This window comes from Myiozetetes cayanensis, unplaced genomic scaffold (assembly GCF_022539395.1).
Source record: "Myiozetetes cayanensis isolate MyiCay16 unplaced genomic scaffold, myiCay2020 scf3, whole genome shotgun sequence".
Classification (NCBI taxonomy): domain Eukaryota; kingdom Metazoa; phylum Chordata; class Aves; order Passeriformes; family Tyrannidae; genus Myiozetetes; species Myiozetetes cayanensis.
Window position 1 is genome coordinate 55,221,180 of NW_026087521.1, and position 15,248 is coordinate 55,236,427.

Genomic DNA, 15,248 nt, shown 5'->3' on the forward strand with positions numbered 1-15,248 from the left:
CGGCCGTTCCCTGTGGCGGAGTGGCCGCGGGACGGCAGCGGGGGCAGCGGAGCATCCGCGGCTCGGGGGCCGCGGGGCCACTGGGGGAGTTGGAGGGGCTGGCGGCCCCCACAGGGAAGTGCCCCCGTGCCCGCAGGTGTGCGCGCTTTGAATCCCTGCATCGTCCCTTGGGAGCTGCAGCCCGGGCACATGTGTTTTCCAAGGCTACGGGCTCCTGGCATCGCTTGGGGACAGGACAGGATTTGGGAAGGAGCTGTGTGGTGCCCTCAGCACGTGCCCTCGTGCAGTCCAAAGAAAGGGTGTTTTATTGCATTCCCAGGAACTGCTCCAACAGCTGTAGACTTCCCCCTGCCTTCTCAGGCTAAGGATGCGGTGACAGCAAGAAGGCAACTGGTGGGATTGCTGCATTTTGGTCAGATGTGTAACCTGTGGAATGGGTGTGTTTCCTAGGAGAAAACATTCTGTAGTGGCAGAATGGTTGCCACACACCCCACGTGATTGCCACACCACGGCGTGAGCCTTCAGGCCCTGCAAGTCCTCCCCCAGACTTGGTGAAGTGTTGAAGTGTGAACTGACTGCTGGGAGTAAGGATGTGTCTGGCAAATGGCAGTGCTGCCCACTGAGCCGCTGTTTCTAGAGAAGAGGGTCCTGTCTGACAGGCAGCAGGCAGTGGACACGGCTCAGTTGCTATGTCTGCCGTGGATGGGCACGGAACTGGCCAGCTGTGCTTCTTGGAATGGTGGTGGCTCGTGGCTGAGGTGCTGCTGTTGGAGAGGGCAGCGGTGGTTGCTGCTGGACAGATGGCCAGGAGTGGGTCATATCCAGGGAGCAGCGCAGGCAACACGAGCAGGATGTTGGAGGACATGGGATTTCCTTGAAACTTCACCTGTTTGTAGCTTTTCTCCCGTGGCTTGGAGTCTCTTTGGTAGCTTGTGACCTGTGTCAGGTTTCTTTGGTTTGGTTTTGTTTTTCTCGATCAAATGAAAAGGGTGGGTTTTACCACAGGCAAGATTAAGGTCGTTTTCAGAAACGTTGGAGAGAGGTGTCTAATGTTTCTATCAGGGTGTCCGAGCTGTCTGCTGTCAGTGCAGAAAGGCAGGCAAGCTGCAGGGTTGCTGCACTTGCTCTGGGGGCTGGAGTGAGAAGCAGCTGGAGGTGTTTGCTCTCTGCTTGGTCCCTGCCTTCCCCTCAGTTCCCTGGGACTCCAGGTAATCACAGCTCACCTTGGCTTTTCCAGGGCCCTTGCTGAAGGGTTTCTAAGTGTGGCCCTGAAATTTTCTGGAGTTAGAATTGATTGCTGTTCCAGGGCATGTCTCACTGGGCAGTCTGTGTTTTCACACTTCCCAGGGCAGGATAATTGCAGCAGAAGAAAGCCAAGGCAGCCCAGAGCCTGGCCCAGGAAGGCCCAGGCCTCTGGCAAGCCCAGGGCTTGCTGCTTGGTGTTGATTGTGCCGGTTCCGGTCCCGCATTGTCTGCTCAGGGCTTGTTCCTCACCGTTCAGTTGCAAATGAGAGGGGAACCAGAGGCAGAAAATGCCCCTGCTGCTGGGGCTGAAGTGTCTGTGGTGCCTGGGGCTGGGCAGGACTTGGCCCTGCTGCCTGCATGCTCTGCAGTGGCCAGGGAGGGATGCCAGAGGTCACCCCCCTGTGTGCTGTGCTGCACAACAGGGGCTGGGCATCCCGCTTGCCTGCTGGGTGAGCCCGGGGGAGGCCGTGGTAGGGCTGAGAGGCTGCTGCTCTCTGGGGTCTCTGGGTTTGCCTTGGAATCCCAAAGCCTCTGCCTGCATGGGGGGAGACAAAGGTGACTCTAAATTGGTTTATTGTTGAGTGTTTTGGTGCTAGAGCCCCTGGTGGTCTAGTGGTAAAGGCGCCGTGCTATCACCGCGGAGACCCGGGTTCGATTCCTGGGCAGGTGGGGCTCGTTAGCCCTTAAAGGCAACCCACCTACGTCCTAAGGACCTCGCTGCCACCGTCCAAGCTCGCTTGGCCCCGGCAGATGAACCTTAGGATTAAAGGGTGGGCTCAGTTCCGCGCACACTGTGTCTCACCTAAAAAATCCAATGCGCAGGCTGGAAGGTGGAAAGACCTTCCCCGGATCTTCGCTCGCGAAGACTGGCCATTATTATTATTGTTTTGGTGCTGAGTTCATGCTTTTGGCTTGTTGGGTGTCAATTCCCAGCCTCAGGCAGGGCTTCCCATGGAGTGTTGGTGCTGCTGCTGCCAGGAGAGAGAAATTCTTTGGGAAGCTGGGATACAAATAGCAACTCTGTGAATTGCTCAGCTTGTCCTAGGTAAGAGCAGGTTTTAGGGAAGAAATGCCTGTAGTTAGTAATCAGAAGAGAAGGGTGAAAGCCAGGAGCCTTTGACTTCCCCAGTGCACTTCACTGTCTTTATTCTCCTCTCTTTCAGGACAAGGAAAATCACTGACTTGGGTCCAGCTCTGCCAATGCCTCGAGGTGTGAGCAGCCAAAGGCAAGAGGCTCCAGCCCTGCCGGCTGTGGTGGGGGCTCCTGGTCCTGCCAGTCTGGGCTTCCCGGGCACTTCCTATTAAAGGATACCATGAGAATAGTTTTGGACTGAAAGGGGAAAGGAGCTGTGTCCGTGAGAGTTCAGCTGTCCATGACAAAAGCTTTCTGCTTTTCCAGTCAGTAAAGTCTTCAAATGTCTTGCAGTGTGTAGGAATGCCTGGCTTCTAAAACTCACCAGCTGAGCCTTAGGGGCTTCTCTGCCGAGCTGTTTTCAGGCAGCCAAATTGGCCCCCAGCAGGGACTCTGTACCTGCTCTCCCGTGGTTCCAAGGGATCTCTGGGCCTTCATGCCAGCACTGAGATGTTCTCGGGAAGGCCCTCAGATCCCTGGAGCAGTCTGGAACACAGGACTTTGTACTCAGAGAGGAATGTGTTGGAAAGATACCAATCTGCAATGTTCACTACAAAAAATAAAAATCCTCACTGGGTTTACAACTTCACAAGCACAGAAATTAGTCTATCAGTAGCTAAAAGTCTTGGCAAAATGAAGTTTATTACCTTTAGTTGTACAATAGGACAGATAGATTTTTTTTTTTTTTTTTTTTTTTTAACTTCAAATCTCAGTGATGTACCTTTTTGTCCTGCTGGTAATTAAAGTACATAGAACTGGAAAGGAGCCTCTGTATTGCACTAAATAATGTTCATCTTTGGGTTCTTCTCAATAAAGTGTCACGGTTGAACCTCAGCTGGCAACAAAGCCCCACACAGCCACCCTCTCACTCCTCCTGACAGGGCAAGGGGGAGAATCAGAAGAGAAACTGTGAGGAATCTCGTGGGCTGAGACAAGGACAGTTTGTTAGGTAAAGCAAGAGCCACTCGTGAAAGTGAAGCAAAACAAGGAATTCATTCACCACTTCCCATGGGCGGGCAGGTGTTCAGCCATCCCCAGGAAAGCAGAGCTCCAGCACAGGTAACAGTGACTTGGGAAGACAAACAACATCACTCACAGCATCCTTCTGTTCCTTATTGCCTCAGCTTTATGTGATGAGCATGATGCCACATGGTCTGAAACATCCCTTGGGTCCATAGGGGTCAGCTCTTCTGGCTGTGTCCCCTCCCAACTTTTTGTGCCCCTCCAGCTTCCTCAGGCACCGTGGGGTGGGGTAAAGGGGCAGAGAAGGCCTTGACTCTGTGTAAGCCCTGCTCAGAAATTACAAAAACACCCCTGAGTTATCAACTTTGTTTTTAGCACAAATCCAAAACACAAACCCACACCAGCTAAGAACATTATCTCTACCTCAGCCAAAACCAGGACATTGAACCAAAATTCAATCTTGACCTGTTTAAAAATAATCATGTAGCCCTTGTCTGTGATTTGTGGGTTGAGCAGTTACTTCTTTGAAAACACAATTTCATTATTCAGAAGTCTAAGCAGAGAAAGTTTGCCTTTTTCTAAAACTCACCTACAAGCAGTTCAGGCTTTGATTTCCTAATTGTGCCTGTATGATTCCCAGAGTGAGATATACGTTGCTTTATGACTGTGAATTTGAGGGACATAGGGATTCACAGAATAATTGTCCCTGTTTTGTAGAATTCTTGCATTAGCAGGTTGTTAGGGCATTTCTGTTTTGGCAGTCATTTTGCTGGCAGCAGGAAAATATCATGCTTTGTGGCAATCTTTTTGAACTTTGGTAACTGGAATAGTAAGAAAGCAAACTAATTCTGTTATCAAGTGTGCTGAACCAATAGAGATTTTAGATGAAGTTTTGTGGAATTCAAATTTAATTGGCTGCTTTGCTCCTATGAACATACAAAGTAGAATGTTGCTTTTGAAGGAAATACGAAACCTGATAAATCTGTGTTTGTTGAATTCAGAGGCCAGACTAGTAAGAGCTATAATGAGTTTAGTGACATTCATTGCTTTATGTGAATTATAGTGTTTACTTTCATGAATGCCCAGTTGGATTACCCAGGACAAACTGATAGGCAAGAATGAGGCAGCTGAGTACTTATGGTCTCAGAAAGAAAGTTTGTTCTCTTTATAGGGAGGTTGTAAATTGAAGAAAATATCTTCTTTGAATATTAAACTTCTAAAAATAGTTTCTTTAATCTATTGTAAAACTATACACATAGTGTCAAATCCCACTGTCACTGTGACAAGCCAATCTGAGTAGAGTTTTCACTGAAAATGTATTCATTTCAGCTTAATTTCTGCTTAAAAACCTTAAGGGAGTTTTTAAGATCTTAGTTGCAGTGACTACAGGTGCCATTCAGAAGAAGTCTGAGTATCACCTTTCAGGATTTAATACAAAAAGAAAGGTGTAACAGTCAAGTGGTGATAGTTCCTCAGAAACGTAGCTACATGAAAGAGTTCTATAGAGCAGTTAGATTGTTGTGCTCTGTTGTTCTGTTAACTAAAAATTCAGGGTCGCATGGTGATAAGAGGAATAGAATAGAGACAGTCTTCTTCCATGCAAACAGAAGAGCAACACCCTCCCCAGTCCTCTGAATGTAACTTTATCAGGTCATCCCCACGTCTGTGTGGAAGTCAGCTCACTGAAGCATGTCATGTGATTGCAGCTCTCAGTTGTAACCAGCAAGAGGTATAACCTCGACAGAAATAGCTGTAGAGATAAACTGAGAGGAGTTCATGAGTCCTGACTGTGGATATTTGACTGAACCAGTCCTCCTTGGGTTAATATTTTAATCACTGAGTCACTGGACAGAAATGCTGTGAATAGCAGCTAGTTTTTAAAGAAGGAAGCAATCTCCACTTGTTCTTGAAACTCGATCTACCAAGTATGCTCTGGGCTTCATTTCTGGACCAGAATCACTCTGGCGTGAAAGATGGAGGGAAGTTTGTTTTGTGAAGGTCAGGAATGAGCTCGCTTCTTCACTGCTTGACACAATAAGCATTTGCTGTACCAGAAAAGAGAGTTTCTGTGCTTGGAAAGCTTCAGAGTGAAAACTGAGATGCTGACAGAGCAATACGGGGTTGTTTCCAGGCTGGAGAAGGATTTTGGAGACAGCTGGTCTCCAAAGAGACACCATATGCCTGAAGAGGGAATTAAAGGTACATTATCACTATCTGTGAATTTAAGGTTCAGTAATGTCCAGGAGGTCAAAAGGATCTTGTAGAAACTTGGTCTGAAACACCTAACATTTCAGACACTATTACAGGAGACATAGTACTTGTACTAATATACAAGTCTCAGGAGACTGATGAAAGGTTCATTGATGTCAGACACGCTGCACACCTGGTCAGAGCTGGTGTTTAAACATGTAAAGGACTGGGGTCTAAGTTGTTCCTTCAGCAAGTACTTTTGGAATAAATGTTTCTTTCCTTCAGCAAGCACTTTTGGAATAAATGTTTCTTTCCTTCAGCAAGCACTTGTGGTATAAATGTTTCTTTGAATATTATGACTGTTATTTACAACACTATCCAAATCATATTAGGAAAAATCCTTCATCTGCATCTTTTCTGATCTTTATATTTGTAGTAATGTTCTAAAAAATGTTAAACACTGACTTAGACATCAATGTCATATTTACAGTACTTCTAACTTTTATTTTTGCTCTGCCCTAAGTTTGGAAGAAAGTGTTTGCTCTTCAGGTATTATTTGGCTTTTAGTTGTCTTTATCCCATTCCTCCTGAGACTGGGCACTGCCCTGCAGCTGGCACTGTTAGTGAAAAGTCAGTAATCTGTGGGGTTTCCTGCTGCCCCCATCAAGTATTTTTGAAACTTGCAGGATGTTCCTTAAAGTTTAGTGTGGTATATCCTCCTACTAGAGGAATTCACAGAAGGGAATGGATTTTAAGGAGCCCAGCATTAAGGGCAAAATTAGTTAAGGTGAGGAATTATAACTAAAAGAATCTTTGAACAGATAAAATAACCATGTTTTGATCATTATAAAAACCTCCCTGACTCTTCAAATGCTGAAACCTCTGTAAGTTTCAGTATCACTAGAAATCTGCACCTGCAGCAACATATTTCTGTGGCTAAGAATAAAAAATATGTCACAGCAAATATCACTCTTCTCAAAATAGCTGTGCCTTATTCTGATCTGTAAGTACTATTGTCCATGGCTGAAGAAAGTCTAGCTTGAAATAGGTGGCCACAGCGAGTGCACAAGTGGTGACATCAGCTATGAATTCCCTTTGGTTTCCCAGCAGCTTCTGCCTTGTGGTGCATGATTGGATTTAGAGGGTCAACGCTGTCAAAGCACATATTTTCACTAAAATCAAGGAAATTATTCACATCTTTGAAGTTAATGCTCCCACACTGTGCTGGTCTGAAGTGTTAGTACAGAAGGAGAGAGAAAATCTGAAATGGTCAAATCCCCTCTTTGTGGAAGAGGACACATTTTTGTTAACAGAGCACGAGCTTATTGACACCTGCAGTGAAATGGGCCCAGCAAACCCGTGGTGTGAAAGAGAATCACTTCTGCTTTCCCCCCGGACGATGGCAACGGGGGAGCGTCGGCAGCAGAACAGAAGCGCTGCTGGTGTGGAGGTGTTGCCCTCGGTGTGGCAGATCCCCGGGGCTCAGCTGGGCTGGGGGAGCAGAGAGTATTTGCATGGCATCACCCAGATGTGCCAGGATAGCTTCCAGCTTGTTCCTGCGAGCTGGGCCAGCTTTCTTATCGCTCAAGAAGATGTTAAATTTTTTCGGTGTAGAGCCCCTGTCCGCAGAGTTGACTCCATCTGAATGTATCCGTGGGAAATACAATTTCTGCACGCTCGCTCTTCTTGCTCAAGAACAGAGGCACGAAGGTGTAAAAGGTTTCCAAGAGAAAACATTAAGCTTTCAATAACGTGCTTGCTTTTTTCTCCGTCCCCTGCCTGGAAGCACGGGAAGAGGGAAGCTGCAGGGCTGGAGCTGGATTTGCTGGGCGAGAGCTCGCCCTGGTGGCCTGTCGGCAGCTTGTCCTTGCAAGAGGTCACCGCTGCCAGGTCCTTACCTGCACAAGGCTGCGTTACATTTGAAACTCTTACTTCATAACCGTACTCTTCTTTTAGCACTGCTTTTATGTATTTATATATTTATCTCCATATAGAGACATTAAGACTAGAAAGAGACATTTCTCAAATATCTCAGCTATTCTTCGCATATATTTATTTGTGTAAAGTAAATATTTCTCTAACTTTTTAATAGGGAAAATACATTTTTTTTGTGGTGATACAAATTACTACCTCCTTGAAAATGTGTCATGACTTCTCTCATGCATCCCAGAAAAAGGCTCTTTGCAGTACTGCCAGAGGAGGTTAATAGACAACCTTTCAGTAACCTTGATTTGTGGCGGGAGAAGTCCTTATTCCTCCATTCAGAAACATCATAAGTAAACTATAGTAGCCTGGAAACTCTACAAGCCTGTTGACTGTACAGAAACGAGTGCCAGGATCTCTGTGAATAGCTGCAGGCATAGTTTAGTTATCTCTGTTTTCTGTTTTTTATATGTTAGGTCAAATGTAATTTGCCTGGAAAATAGATAGTAAAAGACTATTGACTAGAAAAAAAAATCAAACTTTCCCAAGGTATGGCAAAATATTTTCTTTTCTAACTAATTTTGTGATATCCAGGTTTACGTCAATATAAATCCAGTGTACTGATTGTATGTGCAAATATACCTAAAAATAAGGAAAAACCTTATATTTTGACTGTGAAATGAATTTTAAGGATGACACCACAATTCTTTCCTTCCTAGACTTTGAATGATGGTAGCCCAGGTGGAGTTGAATGGAGCCACGAAATCACCTTGACCATAACCAGAGCACAGCCTACATAAGGACTAAAACCCAAGCCTGAGCTTAAAGGCAGCTAGGGAGGTGTGTGGGTGGAGGCACAGATAAGGCTTCTCACAGCTGTTCTCACAGGAGCCTGATCCAGGTTACACAGCTGTGCCACATCAGAGTGTAGCTTGAACACTGGCAGCCAAAGCCTGGATGGATGGCTGGATGGATACATCATGATGATGATAACAACAAAAGTTTTGTAGGGAAGAAAGTTTACAGGCTGCTTAAGGTACTTAGAGCCTCTTTGTGTGCCTGAGTCTGGTGGTTCTGATTCTGAAATATTTCCTGTTTTGAGTTAGGGGGTAGTGACACACCCTAGCCCAGGTGTTCTAGCTAAGTAGACAAGTATGAAATCTCTCTCTTCTTACTTAATTCAGGAAACTCCAGTGACCCCTTGTACCTTCATCACTGTAAAAGCACCAGAGAGGACGAGCAGCTTGGTAAGTGAGCTACTGGATAATACAATGGAAAAGAACTGAAGTATTTATTGATCAGGACAATGCTCTTTCTTTCCTCTAGGGTGTGTTAGTCTTCTACATTGGACTTGGTTTCTTGGTTCTGCAGTACACGAGTCAGAAAACTCCTTTTCAGATCTTCTTTATGATGTTGGACCATCCTTTCTGTTCTGTGGCCAAATGATTTATTATTGTATGTGAAGTGAAATAGCTTTAACAGGGGTGAGTGAGAATATCTATTGTTTGAATAGTCAGAATTACATGTCTAGCTGCTTTTTATGCTTTTAGCCTGACATTTCTCTGTCATTGTATGGGCTAACTCCTTTGAGTCTCTGTTCTGTCTCTTGGTGTACAAGTGTTTCATTCATAGCTGCCTTGCTATCCTTCTGTATTAGGAGCTTTTTTCAGCCATTGTGAAAAGTGTGTGCTTCATTTGGTGACAAGGCTGATGTAAATTATTTCCTTGGCAGCATGTGAGTACTTCTGCAGATTTAATCCAGGCTTGTCTATCTCTTGAATATTCAGTGTGAAATACGGTGGGGTATTTAATAGGAGAAAGAGTGTGTTTCCTAGGATAAATGGTGTTTCTAAGATGAGAGTATCCTAGCTAGGTGATGAGTTGGCTGCACAAACCTAGCTATAGGATACATTGCTGTTAAACTATAGCACATGTTTAAAGCATAAAAAAGCTTTATGAGGGGTTTATGTTTGTAAGCTGTATTTTATTCAGCTTTATCTGAAAGGTGGCAAGCCAGCATGTGGTTGTAACTCCCAAATATTTCAGAAAGCAAAGTGATTTTTAGAGTGTATGAGAACTACTCTGACAGATTTTCTTTGAGTCACAGGTAATTGTCAGCAATCTGATACTGATGAATGCTACAATAAAGTCACTATACCTCTAAGTTATTTATCCTGAACTATTACAGGGGTTTGGAGGGTTGAATATAAAGAAGTAGTTTTGAAACTTTTTGAGAATTCATTCTGTTTGTATCCAACAGGTTGTGAAAACACCTGTAGGAATGATTGTGTAACGAAAGTAGTCAGGAATAAAATTTAGGATAGAGAAATAGACTTTGCATCTGACAAGATGCTGTGTAAGATGAAATGCTGTCATGCCTGAGTTAGGCCCATTAAAGCTATGGGGGAAAGGGGTGGGAATGAATCTTCTGCATTCTTCCGAAAGACAGAAACAGTCAAAAGAGACAGATTGAAGTCTGTTGTAATAGTTTTGTACCAAATGATTCTCAAGTTCTCTGGCTACAAGGCCTAGACACTTTCAAAGAAATGAATGCTTTTTACTGTGAGTTTTTACTATAGCAATGCTAAATATACCACTCTATTAAAGAAGGTGCAGAATGCAGCGGATGATGTGCTGAAATTATCAATCTTAAAAAACTAAACAACTCTTTAAAAGGATTTGCGGTAGATTTTTAAGAGCAGATGTGTCTGTCTATGGCTTTAGATCTTTCTGAGAAACTTACATTTTAAGAATGGTGTATTATTACGTATCACTATGGCTGTTATACATTTTGCTGTACGTATTGGAGTAGCATTTCAAAGGCCCCCATTATCTGAGTTTAGATCTATCAATAGGCATCCAGATTTTAAAAGGTAAAATTGCTCAACAGAACATGAGAGTCAAATCTTAAACCAGACTTCAAACTCAGGCTGTACCCAGCAATTCCTTATTATTGTTGTTATTAAGTGAGAGCTGCTTAGCATTTAATAGTTCTGGAAATGTTGCCTATAGTAATTAGCTCTTGGAACACTCCTAAGGAAATAGTGCCAAAATTCCTGTTAATTTCATATGTGCATGATCAAGCCTCTAAAGTCTTATTTTGTAATTCAGCCACTTAAAGATATATGTTACCTTGCAATGACAGGGATCTGTCTTAGTTTAATGTAGTATTCTGTGTCACTGTGTCGACACTGAATTTTCCTGAACTCTCAAATGCATGAGAAGTTCTATGTCTCTTGCAACTTTTTTAAGGTTGCTCTAAAGAAGATGCAAAAAAATGCATTTCCATGAGAACAACTTGAATTGTTCACACTAGAAATGAAGGGTAGATTATAAAGTAAGGTACTTCATTTGGGGTGAATTATCATTGATTTAAAGGGTGTTGATGTTTCCTGACAGGCTTGTTAAAAAATGTTTGTAGTGCTTAATTCATACAAGATAAACACCATGATCTTTCCAGATGGCACAGTAATACACTGGATGGCTGTAATGTTATATTTCTTCTGCCTACAATTCTTACCAGTAAGAAGTTGCCAGGATAAACAGGCTGATTTGCTTCGTGGTGCTCTTGATCTATGGTGATTATAGTATATAACCCACTTTGCCATGCTTGGCCAGCAGATGTAATTGGACATCATCCTGGTTTCCAAGTCCACATCTCCCTGACTACAGAATGGCCTGCCAGTGATTGCCATCACTGATGGTATTTCAGCTGTGCTTCTGTGAGACTGTTATCATTAATCCAGCAGTTGTGCCATAAATTCTACAACACGTGGTTCAGTTCTTTAGGATATTGAGATTTCTTGGCTGGGCATCTGCTGCTTAATACATCAAAAACGGAAGACAAAAGCAAACATGTATTTAATTTCATATCAGAAAATGTAGAGAATATGAAACCCACTATAAATTAACTGTCTATTTACTTTTTGTGAAATGAAATAGTCTGAGCCTTTCTTCCGATAAAACTAATTATAGGGTTCAGAAATTACTCAGATTGCAGATTGAAGCTGTACCAATTTTATCTGACAGATCACTGTAATTGCAGCAGTAAAGTGCCTGCAAATCCGTGTTGCTTAGTAACATTATGGACAAAGTTATGAGGAAGGAGTCATACTTTTTAACATCTACATACTTTCATTGACTTTTCTGTTGGAATGTCATTCACTACTTGCATATCACTGTTTTAGCATTATGCCCTGGCAAGACACAGTCCTGTGTTCCTGGAGCTTGTACCTGTGAAGGCTTATTTCAGGGAATAACTTTGTGCAAGGGGGCGTTAAAGCTTCAAGGGGGCTCCTAAGCCAAGTGTATCCATAAATCTTTGCAGTCTCCAGACACGGTGTAGTTATGCTAAACTTAGTTACAACTGGGGTGCAATGTAATGTAAGGGATTTTGTAGAAAGGCTGCACAGGCTTGCCTCATAGAAGGGAGAGCCATACAGGGGGAGACAGGTGACAGACAAACATCCCATTTAAAGGAACATTAAGAATATGGTGCATCTATCTTTACCTTCCACTCACTTAATGTTTATCCTTGCATATTCTTATGGTTAGAGGTGGCAACGTTGATCAATGGAAAATTATAATAGAAATTAACTTGAAAGTTTGATTCCATGCACATCCTCTCAAATCTAGGCCCAAAAGAGGAAACAAATGGTCTTCCAACTAGTGAATACTGGCATCCTGGTTTTGCCAAGTGTTAGTGATGTAAAATGTTCTAAGGAGAACAGCCACAAAGCCACAGCCTTGTGCTCAGTGAACAGACTCCTTTACCAGCATAAAACACAACTCATGTTAGTGACACTTTGTGAGATGAGAAGAATTCAACATTTGGTCAGATGGCAGTTTTGAGGCTTCCAACTTAATTTGTGATAAAATGTGTTTAAATGTGTTTTGCTTTCTTCCTTCTTGAAAGGGCAACTGAGATAGAAACTTTGACCAGTCTTTTCTGATAAAATTGAAAATCAAATTCAAATACACAAGACCAGATAAAGTAATAGGACTGCATGGCTGGAGACAAGTCCATTATGTCTGGCATTAGAGGAAATTTTACTTTTCTTTTCCCTGAATAAATATCTGTTTTCAAGGAAACTTCTAAGAAGAGAGGTTGCATTTTTACAGTATATGTGTGATATATTCAGTTTGAAGTAATACTGTACACCCTTACCTTGTCTCTTGGTTTCAAGATGCTGATATTCAAAAGAAGGTAAACTCACCTTTTTTTTTTTTTCTACAGGATTTTTTAAGTTATAGGCACTGCTTCTAGTAACAGGAAACATCACAAAATCTTAGTAAGGCTGTTTTCAGTTGGTTTTGACTTTGGCAAAGTTTTGCTATATGGACTCTAAGATTTATACCAGGCCTTTTTCCTTTGTTTTGAAATTTCAAGTAGAGGAAAATGTGTTCCGTGTGCTGCAAAGGACCCTCTAAAAATCTGCTTAACTGTCTAGGTTGCAAGTGTCTGCAGAACTGCAGTTTGTATGAGATCAACAGGGACTTGTCTAAACCACTCCAATAGTGCCACTGTGTGCAGCTGCAGCAATCCCAGTGGGCTACAGTGTGACATTCACATGAAGTTTGTATTCGTATCAGGTTTCAATATAACTTTTTTTGATCAGTTAATTCAGGCAAACAAACTGTCCCTCAAAATTAATCCTTTGTTTTAGAGTCAACATTTTTTTTTTGCTTGCTTGTGTTCAGGAAAGAAAAATAAGTTTTTAGTCATTCACTTCTTGCTGTGGTGTTTGATTTTTTTTTAATTATTATTTCTTTTTTTATTTTCAGATTTTTTGGGGTGAAGGCTATTTCCTGTTTTGCTTTTATGCGAGATACATGGTGCATGACAGGATTAATCCTTTAGTTGGAGGTCAAGGACAGCTGGCAGAGTTTTCAAGTGATCTCAAGAAAAGTCAGGGCTATATATAAAGTGTTGAGTAATATGTGACATATTACATGATCACCTCACCTAAATTTGTCAGCAAAGGAAATAATGTTTTGGATATGTTTGAACCCTTATTTGAGTTTCTTTAGTACCGTTAAAGATTGACAGCTGCTCAGTTTTCCCCAAGAACTTCAAACTTATTGTCAGTGTTTTCTCCGCTTAGCTGGGTGAGTGACAACAACCCAATTCCCCAGGTATGGGGGAATCCTGAAAGCTGATGGATTATGGACCCTTGGTTTTTACCTGCTCATGAACTCATTGAAAGCAAGATCATATGATGATTTTTTACTGAGCTCTGGCAAAGTATAATGGGGGGAAACCCCCCCCAGACCTACTTAGTCAAATAATGTGATGTGACACGTTTATGCTGGTAATTGGGTCAGTTATGTAAAGAGTGGTTCTTCTAGTGATAGAGAGCCAAGACAGCAAATGCTATGACATCTTCTCCTTCTGCAGCCCTAAGGTGAGGCAGGCCTTGGGGAATTAATTCATAGCTCCTGCACTTGGAACGCCTTGGCCGTCACTTTTTGAGAGGGAAAGGGCAGCATCAACTGGAGTAACCTGGAGGACACTCTGGCCCATGCTAGCATGTTCCTCCCAGAGGCAGACATTGTGAATCATTAGCTAGGATCAGAATACTAATGTGTCTACAATGCAAAATTGAATTAGTTGTAGTTAACAACACCTGGTGGGCTTTTCTTAGTTCAGGATATTTTTTTTATGAGGGTAAACGAACTTGAACAAGAGCTAAAGGGGAATGATTGAGGGTGGTGGCAGGCAGAGGTGTCTGGCATGTGACCCATCTTCCAGACAGTTTGACTGTCTCTGTAGTGTGTTTCTTTGCATTTCCTGTCCACTGTGAACTTAAGTAAAGACACATTTGGCTGTACCTGCTTTGCCAGTATTATTATTTTGAGGTTTGGTATGAAATAATTTAACGTTGCTTATTTTTTACTTTGCAGAGTCAAAATATCCTTTGGAACAGATACTGGTTAAGTGCTCACCTGTCACATGACAGGTAGTGTGTGCTATACTGGATGGTATTACAGAAAATAATGACAGGCTTCTAACTCCTCTGGTAAGTTTTCTCCTAAGTGGATATATAGTTCAAAATGTATGTCATGTGAAATGAAAGGTGATTTTATTTTTTTAATTGCCATTTAATCTTCTGAATATAAGATTAGGCTGAAAAGCTAGGAAGTTGGGCAAAAGCAGTTATAAAACTTGCATTCCTATTTTTGTTTTTCCTAAGTCTGTACAAACTTTATGTGCTATTTCAAGTTATATTAAAACACCTTGAGAGTTTTGGCAATGTCTGATGTAGTGGATGGAATAATGTACCAGAATTCACATTCCAAGTTTCCTGGATAGCAAAATTGTGCCACTTGAGTTTACCAGGAAATCTCCTCACTTGTTTGGATTATGCGTTTTCTTCTCGGAGGAGGGGCGGCTGACAAATCTTTAACAGGCAGAACTAAATAGTCAGAATCTTCTCTACCCAGTTGCCTTATGGAAGTGGAACACTGAAAGTATTGAGCTGTGATTGATTTATAGTGAGATTTGTGTGGAAGAGTGCACACACTTATGTTTCTGTTAATTGCTTTATTTTTCTGCTCTCATTTTAACCATGTATTAATATGCACAGGGAGTGTGTGCTTATATTCTTGCTTTTCCACTTTGAATGTGGCAAATTAATTTTACAGAGTGTTAGCATTATTGAAACAGAAGCAAAGGAAGCAAATATATAGCTCAGGAAAAAAAGGGTTTTTTCTCCAAAAAGTTAGATGCTTTTGCCAAATAGTTGCACATACGCACAATTCCACTTATTTTTAAATACCAATACCAAAATGAAAA

At 42.3% G+C, this 15,248-nt stretch overlaps 1 protein-coding gene across 4 annotated transcripts in view; it reads left to right on the forward strand.

The window, feature by feature from the left end:
- The window catches only part of NT5DC3 (5'-nucleotidase domain containing 3), a 52,598-nt gene that overhangs the window by 11,074 nt on the left and 26,276 nt on the right, over nucleotides 1-15,248 (forward strand). Inside the window, exons 2-5 of one of the 4 annotated variants that reach the window (XM_050324967.1) lie at nucleotides 2,409-3,436; nucleotides 8,638-8,700; nucleotides 8,780-8,937; nucleotides 14,357-14,472. The gene's annotated coding sequence lies outside the window, so the exon portion shown is untranslated. Of the gene's footprint in view, nucleotides 1-1,884; nucleotides 3,437-8,512; nucleotides 8,701-8,779; nucleotides 8,938-14,356; nucleotides 14,473-15,248 lie in introns of those variants that run through there. The other 3 variants (XM_050324965.1, XM_050324968.1, XM_050324966.1) reach the window with 3 other exon arrangements.